At 52.0% G+C, this 8,020-nt stretch overlaps 1 pseudogene across 1 annotated transcript; it reads left to right on the top strand.

Moving 5' to 3' along the window:
* Nucleotides 1-2,058: 2,058 nt before the first annotated feature.
* On the top strand, nt 2,059-3,010 carry LOC126956925 (40S ribosomal protein S2-like; annotated as a pseudogene). The gene has a single exon (XR_007726541.1). The product of XR_007726541.1 is annotated as a 40S ribosomal protein S2-like (transcript).
* Nucleotides 3,011-8,020: the final 5,010 nt, after the last annotated feature.

The following is an 8,020-nucleotide window of genomic DNA, read 5'->3' as shown; positions in this document are numbered from 1 at the left end:
GACTTCCTGGGCTCAAGCCATCCTCCCATCTCAGCTTCTCAAGTAGCTGGGACTACAGGTGCGGCCAACATGCCCAGCTAATTTTTGTAGTTTTTGCAGAGGAAGGGTTTCACCATGTTGCTCAGGCTGGTCTCAAATCCCTGGGCTCAAGCGATCCTCCTGCCTCAGTCTCCCAAAGTGTTGGGATTACAGGTGAGAGCCACAGTGCCCAGCCAAAAAAAAAAAAAAAAGATTTTTTTTGGCCAGGCGAGGTGGCTCATGCCTGTAATCCCAGTACTTTAGGAGGCCGAGGCAGGTGGATCATGAGGTTAGGAAATCGAGACCATCCTGGCTAACATGGTGAAACCCCATCTCTACTAAAAAATACAAAAAAATTAGCTGGGCATGGTGGCGGGTGCCTGTAGTCCCAGCTACTCAGGAGGCTGAGGCAGGAGAATGGCGTGAACCCGGGAGGTGGAGCTTGTAGTGAGCCAAGATCACGCCACTGCACTCCAGCCTGGGTGACAGAGTGAGACTCCGTCTCAAAAAAAAAAAAAAATTTTTTTTTTGTATGTGCAGTGCAGTGCAGTGCAGTGGTGCAATCTAGGCTTACTGTGAGCTCCGCCTCCTGGGTTCATGCCATTCTCCCGCCTCAGCCTCCTGAGTATTTGGGGCTACAGGTGCCCGCCACCACTCTCGGCTAATTTGTATGTGTGTGTGCCTGTGTGTTTTTAGTAGAGATGTGGTTTCACCATGTTAGCCAAGATGGTCTTGATCTCCTGACCTCGTGATCCGCCCACCTCGGCCTCCCAGAGTGCTGGGATTACAGGCGTGAGCCACCGCGCCAGGCCAAAAACTATTTTTTTTCATTAGCTGGGTGAGGTGGCACTTACTTGTAGTTCCAGCTACTCTAGAGGCTGAGGTAGTAGGATCGATTTGGCCTGGGAGGTCGAGGCCACAGTGAGCCATGATCAGGTCACCGCACTCTAGCCTGGAGAGAGGGAGACCCTGTCTCTGAAAAAACCATAAAGACTGGAATTTATAGTATTGTACTGATGTTAATTTCCTCATTTTGATCTTTGTGCTATGATTACATAAGATGTTAACACTGGGCGAGGCTGAGTGAAACATATAAGGTGTGAAAGGAAACTAAGGCTGGCCGGACGCGGCGGCTCAAGCCTGTAATCCCAGCACTCGGGAGGCTGGGGCAGGCAGATGACTTGGACCCAAGAGTTTGAGAAGAGACTGGCAGCATGGAGATTTGTAGAGTTTTGTAGAAATCTCGTCTCCACAAAAAATACGAAAATTAGCCAGGCATGGTGGCATGTGCCTGTACTCCCAGCTACAGGGAGGCTGAGGTGGGAGGATCACCTGAGCTCCGAAGTTGAGGCTGTGGTGAGCTTTGATTGTGTCACTGCACTGCAGCCTGGGTGACAGACGTGAGACCCTGTCTCCAAAAAAAAAAAAAAATTCAAACTAAGGCTATTACCCTGCCTGCTCCTCTTGCAATATCTGGATTCCCACGACACCCTCCCTCTTTCCCTCCAGCCCACTTTTCCCCTTTCATAGGGAAGCCCTCAAAATCATCTTTGGAGAGAGGCACAGACCTTTCTCCTGGGCATGCCCTTAACATTGGCAAAATAAAATTCCATATTGATTGAGACCTGTCTCACACATTTTGGTTTACAGAAGGAATTCTATGCTATTTTTTGCAACTTTTCTCTGTATCTTAAAACTATTTCAAAATAAAACTTAAAACAGGCTGGGCGCGGTGGCTCACACCTGTAATCCCAGCACTTTGGGAGGCCGAGGCGGGCGGATCATGAGGTCAGGAGATCGAGACCATCCTGGCTAACACATGAAACCTCATCTCTACTAAAAATACAAAAAATGCAAAAAATTAGCTGGGTGTGGTGGCGGGCGCCTGTAGTCCCAGCTACCAGGGAGGCTGAGGCAGGAGAATGGCATGAACCCAGGAGGCAGAGCTTGCAGTGAGCGGAGATTGCAACACTGCACTCCAGTCTGGACAACAGAGCGAGATTGACTCTCCAAAAAAAAAAAGCTCCAAGAAAACAGCAAATGGCGGATGACACCGGTGCAGCAGGCGGGGGGAGGGGGGCCCGGAGGTCCTGGTGGCCCTGGGATGGGGAACCGCAGTGGCTTCTGCGGAGGTTTGGGCAGTGGCATCCAGGGCCGAGGTCGCGGCCGTGGACGGGCCGGGGCAGAGGCCGCGGAGCTCGCGGAGGCAAGGCCGAGGATAAGGAGTGGATGCCCGTCACCAAGCTGGGCCACTTGATCAACGACATGAAGATCAAATCCCTGGAGGAGATCTACCTCTTCTCCCTGCCCATTAAGGAATCTGAGATCATTGACTTTTTCTTGGGGGCCTCTCTCAAAGACGAGGTTTTGAAGATTATGCCGGTGCAGAAGCAGACCTGTGCTGGCCAGCACACCAGGTTCAAGGCCTTTGTTCCTATCGGGGACTACAATGGCCACGTTGGCCTGAGTGTTAAGTGCTCCAAGGAGGTGGCCACCGCCATCCGTGGGGCCATCATCCTGGCCAAACTCTCCATTGTCCCTGTGTGCAGAGGCTACTGGGGGAACAAGATCGGCAAGCCCCACACTGTCCCTTGCAAGGTGACAGGCCGCTGCAGCTCTGTGCTGGTGCACCTCATCCCTGCACCCAGGGGCACTGGCATCGTCTCAGCGCCTGTACCCAAGAAGCTGCTCATGATGGCTGGTATTGATGACTGCTACACCTCAGCCCGGGGCTGCACTGCCACCCTGGGCAACTTCGTCAAGGCCACCTTTGATGCCATCTCTAAGACCTACAGCTACCTGACCCCTGACCTCTGGAAGGAGACTGTATTTACCAAGTCTCCCTATCAGGAATTCACTGACCACCTTGTCAAGACCCACACCAGAGTCTCCGTGCAGCGGACCCAGGCTCCAGCTGTGGCTACAACACAGGGTTTTTATACGAGAAAAATAAAGTGAATTAAGCCTGAAAAAAAAAAAAAAAAAAGAAAAAGAAAAGCCTAAATAAATAGGCTGGGCATGGTGGCTCACACCTATAATCCCAGCACTTTGGGAGGCTGAGGCAGGCAGATCACCTGAGGTCAGGAGTTCGAGACCAACCTGACCAACATGGAGAAACCCTGTCTCTATGAAAAATACAAAATTAGCTAGGTATAGTGGCTCATGCCTGTAATCCCAGCTACTCAGGAAAGCTGAGGCAGGAGAATCGCTTGAACCTGGGAGGCAGAGATTGCGGTGAGCTGAGATCATACCGCTGAACTCCAGCCTGGGCAATAAGAGGGAAACTCCATCTCAAAAAAAAAAAAAAAATCACCCAGAGGCAAATCCCGCCATATTTTCTTCCAGTTCCTTCTCTTACATGGGGGTGACAATTTCTGCTCCACCTAAGGAAGGTCATGGCAGACACACGATTCTATATCACTACATTGAGGTATCATGGCAGCCGGACACGGTGGCGCATGCCTGTAATCCCAGCATTTTGGAAGGCCAAGACGGTGGATGACTTGAGGTCAGGAGTTTGAGACCAGCCTGGCCAACATGACAAAACCCTGTCTTTACTAAAACTACAAAAAAATTAGCCGGGCGTGGTGGCGCATGCCTGTAGTCTCAGCTACTTGGGAGGCTGAGGCACAAGAATCGCTTGAACTCAGGAAGCAGGGGTTTCAGTGAGCCACGATTGTGCCACTGCACTCCAGCCTGGGTGACAGAGGGAGACCCTGTCTCAAAAAAAAAAAAAGAAAAGAAAAGAAAATGAAATATCATGACAGGCATCATCACTCTCATTTCACCAACAGGGAAATTAAGGCCTAGGGCAGGTCAAAGGTCACATAGCTAAGAAGGGCTAGGGCTGAATGTGAATGCAGGTCCCTGAGGCCAAGTTCCAGAATCTCACCATGCCAGGATTCTTGGTGGTTGTTTTGTTTTTTGTTTTTTGTTCGTTTTTTTTTTTTGAGAAGGAGTCTTACTCTGTCATCCAGCCGAGAGTGCCGTGGCGCAATCCTGGCTCACCACAACCTCTGCCTCCCAGGTCCAAGCCATTCTCCTACCTCAGCCTCCCAAGTAGCTGGGATTACAGGAGCACACCACCACACCTGGCTAATTTTTGTATTTTTAGTAGAGACGGCATTTCACCATGTTGGTCAGGCTGGACTCAAACTCCTGACCTCACGATCCACCCGCCTTGGCCTCCCGCGGTGCTGTGATTACAGGCATGAGCCACCGCACCCTGCCCCACGCCAGGATTCTTTCGAGGAAGTTCATTCCCTCACTCCTGCACACATTCATTTCAGCATGCCAAGAGGGCCTTGTGGGTCCTGGCCTGTGACAGACTGGGGTGATAGAGTCTAGCTGGCCGCAGTCCTGCCGTCAACCAGCTTCCATTCTAAAGGCTTAATGTCTGTAGCCCAGGGCGCCCGCTACCCGGCCTGGCCCAGCATGACCGAGTGGGGAAGGCGCGATGCCCCTTCAGAAGGACTCATCACTGCCCAGCCTTCAGCACCTTCGGGGTCCCCTCAGCTCTCAGATTGAGGTCACCCTCTTCCCTGCTGGCCAGTGACTGAGCAAGTGGTATCAGGGCCTTTTCTATCTAACGGGGGACTCATCTGTCAGGCACTTAGATCCAGAGCTCCTCTGCTGGTGCCCTCTGCCCAATCCCCTTCCTCCTAATTTTTTTTTTTTTTCCTTTTTGAGACAGGGTCTTGCTCTGTTGCCCAGGCTGGTCACTGTCCCCTCTGGTGCATTCTTTGTCCCCATCAGCCTAGTAAGCTCCAGGGCCTGGCAGCTGGCACAGAGTAGAAGGCCGCACTCCCTGACCTTTCTATGCTGCACCCAGTCCTGTGCCCATCCTGTCCTCAGACCTGCCAGGGCCATGACCAACCTGCCAAGGGCGTGGGAAACTGTGTGACCCAGCTCTAGGAGGAGGTAGAGCAAGCGGAAGGTAGGGAAGCTGCTGCCCCAGTAGGTTTAGAGGGAGGGTGGGGTGGGGGAGTGGCAAGGCCAGGTGGGTAAGGATGTGTGGGTGAGATTGTGTGAGTGTCTGGCTCTCCTGGGTGGGGCTGGATGAATGTTTGGGCACAGGCAGCGGCTGTCACATGGCCTGGCTGCGGGTTTGGGACAGAAGCCAGGTAGGTGGGCTGTATCAGGCACAGCTACAAACTGTGCCAAGGAAGTGGACCAGTCAGGGTCCCAGGGAAACTCCTGCCTTGGCAGAAGATACTGGGGACATGGGATGATTTGGGGCGGTCTTCCAAGGCCCATGGTGCTTCATGGAGCCAGGGCCCAGGGCAGGGATGGCTGTAACCCTGGCTTGCCTGATTGGCTGAGCACAGACAGATGGAAGGGGGTGTGAGCAGCCTGCTAGGTGGATGCCTAAGTGAGGGGGGAATGGGTGGGCAGGTGGCTGAGACCCCCAAGACCAGGATCCCACTGTCAGGCCTGTGGCTTCCATACGCCTGTGGGAAGCGTTCCCCTTTGGGCACTGAGGCCATCAGCTTCAGCTTCACACCCTTTCCAGACAGATAACCTCAAACAGGTCCTTCAGGTAACCTCAAAAGTCACTTCTCCTGGCCTTCCCCAGAGGGGAAAGGAGAGGGGTGCCTGTGGGCAAGTGACCCTCAGCGCTGGTGGAGGGCACAGCACAGAGACTGCCTGCATGTGGGAGGCCCCCGGCAGACCTTGCCCAGACGTCAGTTTGAGGCAAACTGTAAAATTACTACAATTTAGACCAGGCACAGGACCCATGCCTGTAATCCCAGCACTTCGGGAGGCCATGGCAGGAGGATCTCTTAAGCCCAGGAGTTTGAGCCTGCAGTGAGCTATGACTACACCACAGTCATAGCTCAACCTGGGCAACAGAGGAAGACCCTGTCTCTAAAATAAATAGGCTGGGGGTGGTGGCTCATGTCTGTAATCCCAGCACTTTGGGAGGCTGAGGCAGGTGGATCACCTGAGGTCAGGAGTTCGAGACCAGCCTGACCAATATGGTGAAACCCCATCTCTACTAAAAATACAAAAATTAGCTGGGCATGGTGGCCTGTGCCTATAGTCCCAGCTACTCAGGAGGCTGAGACAGGAGAGTTGCTTGAGCCCGGGAGGCGGAGGTTGCAGTGAGCTGAGATCGCACCACTGCACTCCAGCCTGAGCAACAGAGTGAGACTCTGTCTCAAAAAATGAAAAATAAAATAATAATAATAAAATATAAAGTCCAACAGAGGTTAAAAGTTAAACAAAAAAAAAGTAAAAAAGAAAAATACTGGCCGGGTGCGGAGGCTCACGCCTGTAATCCCAGCACTTTGGGAGGCCGAGAAGGGCGGATCACAAGGTCAGGAGATCAAGACCATCCTGGCCAACATGGTGAAACCCCGTCTCTACTAAAAATACAAAAATTAGCTGGGCGTGGTGGCAGGCGCCTGTAGTCCCAGCTACTCGGGAGGCTGAGGCAGGAGAATCGTTTGCACCCAGGAGGCGGAGGTTGCAGTGAGCCAAGATCACGCCATTGCACTCCAGCCTGGCAACAGAACGAGATTGTCTCAAAAAATAATAATAAAAATTAAAATTAAAAAAATAAAAATACAAGCATAATTATTACAGTTTAATTGTCTGCAGTGAAGCATCTATAGATGAAATGTCATACTGCATGGAATTTGCTTTAAAAGAACCCTGGAGTGTGGGAGGGTTTGTGTGGAAGTAAATAAAATCAGCCTCTGCTGGGTAACTTTTAAAGGCAGGCAGTGGGTACTTGAGAGTTTTAAAAAATTCCCTCCCTTTACCTTTGTGTATATTTGAAAGCTGTTGTAATTAAGCTTTAAAAATAATCTAGGTAAAGTATTGGTTAAAAAAAAAAATTGGTGGCCCATGACCAGCACCTTTTGGACAACTCTGGACTATGACAGTCCGAGTCTCTGTATTATACAGATTTTTTTTTTTTTAGAGCAGTGCAGTGGCCCAATCACGAGCCTCTAACTCCTGGCCTCAAGCAATCCTCCTGGCTCAGCTTCCTGGGTAGCTGGGACTACAGGCGTGCACCACCACACCTGGCCTAAAACATTTTGAATCGTGGTAAAATGCACATAAAACATGCCATCTTAGCTATCTTTTTTTTTTTTTTGAGACAGAGTCTTGCAGTGTCGCCCAGGCTGAGATACAGTAGCCCTCTCTCAGCTCCCTGCAAACTCTGCCTCCTAGGTTCAAGGGATTCTCATGCCTCAGCCTCCTGAGTAGCTGGGATACAGGTGTGCACCACTGCGCCTGGATAATCGTTGTATGTTTAGTAGAGACGGGGTTTTGTCATGTTGGCCAGGCTAGTCTTGAACTCCTGGCCTCATGTGATCCATACACCTCAGTCTCCCAAAGTGCCGGGAGATTTCAGGCATGAGCCACCACACCTGGCCTCTTAACCATTTTAAAGTTCAGTGGTGTGAAGCACATTCATACCAGTGTGCTACCCATCCCCAGAGCTCCCTTCGTATTGCTGTTGTAGTTTCACAATGACTCCTCCAGACTTCTTCCACCCCCAACCCCTTGCCATAAATCACTGCAACTGAGGGAATGCAGCCCAGGAGTTCCTGAGCAAAGTTCCCTGTTACCATCTGGGGTGGTAGCTCCACCTGGACTTAGCTGTGGGGCTGGTCCAAGTTTCCGGTGGCCTGTAATCCCAGCACTTAGGGAGGTTGAGGCAGGTAATCTCACACCTGTAATCCCAGTGGCGCATGAGTGGGTCAGTTGGACTGCCTGGACTTCCGGGGCGTGAGTCCTCACGGGCCCCTGAAGGTCTGAGCTCTGCCCTGGAGCAGGCACCTGAGCAAGTCATGGCAGCTCTCAACTTCCACCCCAACCTCCTGCCTGGGGCTGCCCCAGTCACCCCGGGGGTGGGGGGACCCATGGAAGATGAAGCAGGAGGAGTGAACGAAGGCGCCTCCCCAGCTCTGCTGACTCAGGTCCAGGAGTCCACTTTGACCCCAGGTGCAAGAGTGGGGAGGGCTAGGGAGGCTGGGTGGGTGCACAG

Source organism: Macaca thibetana, chromosome 6 (assembly GCF_024542745.1).
Source record: "Macaca thibetana thibetana isolate TM-01 chromosome 6, ASM2454274v1, whole genome shotgun sequence".
Classification (NCBI taxonomy): domain Eukaryota; kingdom Metazoa; phylum Chordata; class Mammalia; order Primates; family Cercopithecidae; genus Macaca; species Macaca thibetana.
This window is presented reverse-complemented; position numbering and strand designations above follow the sequence as displayed.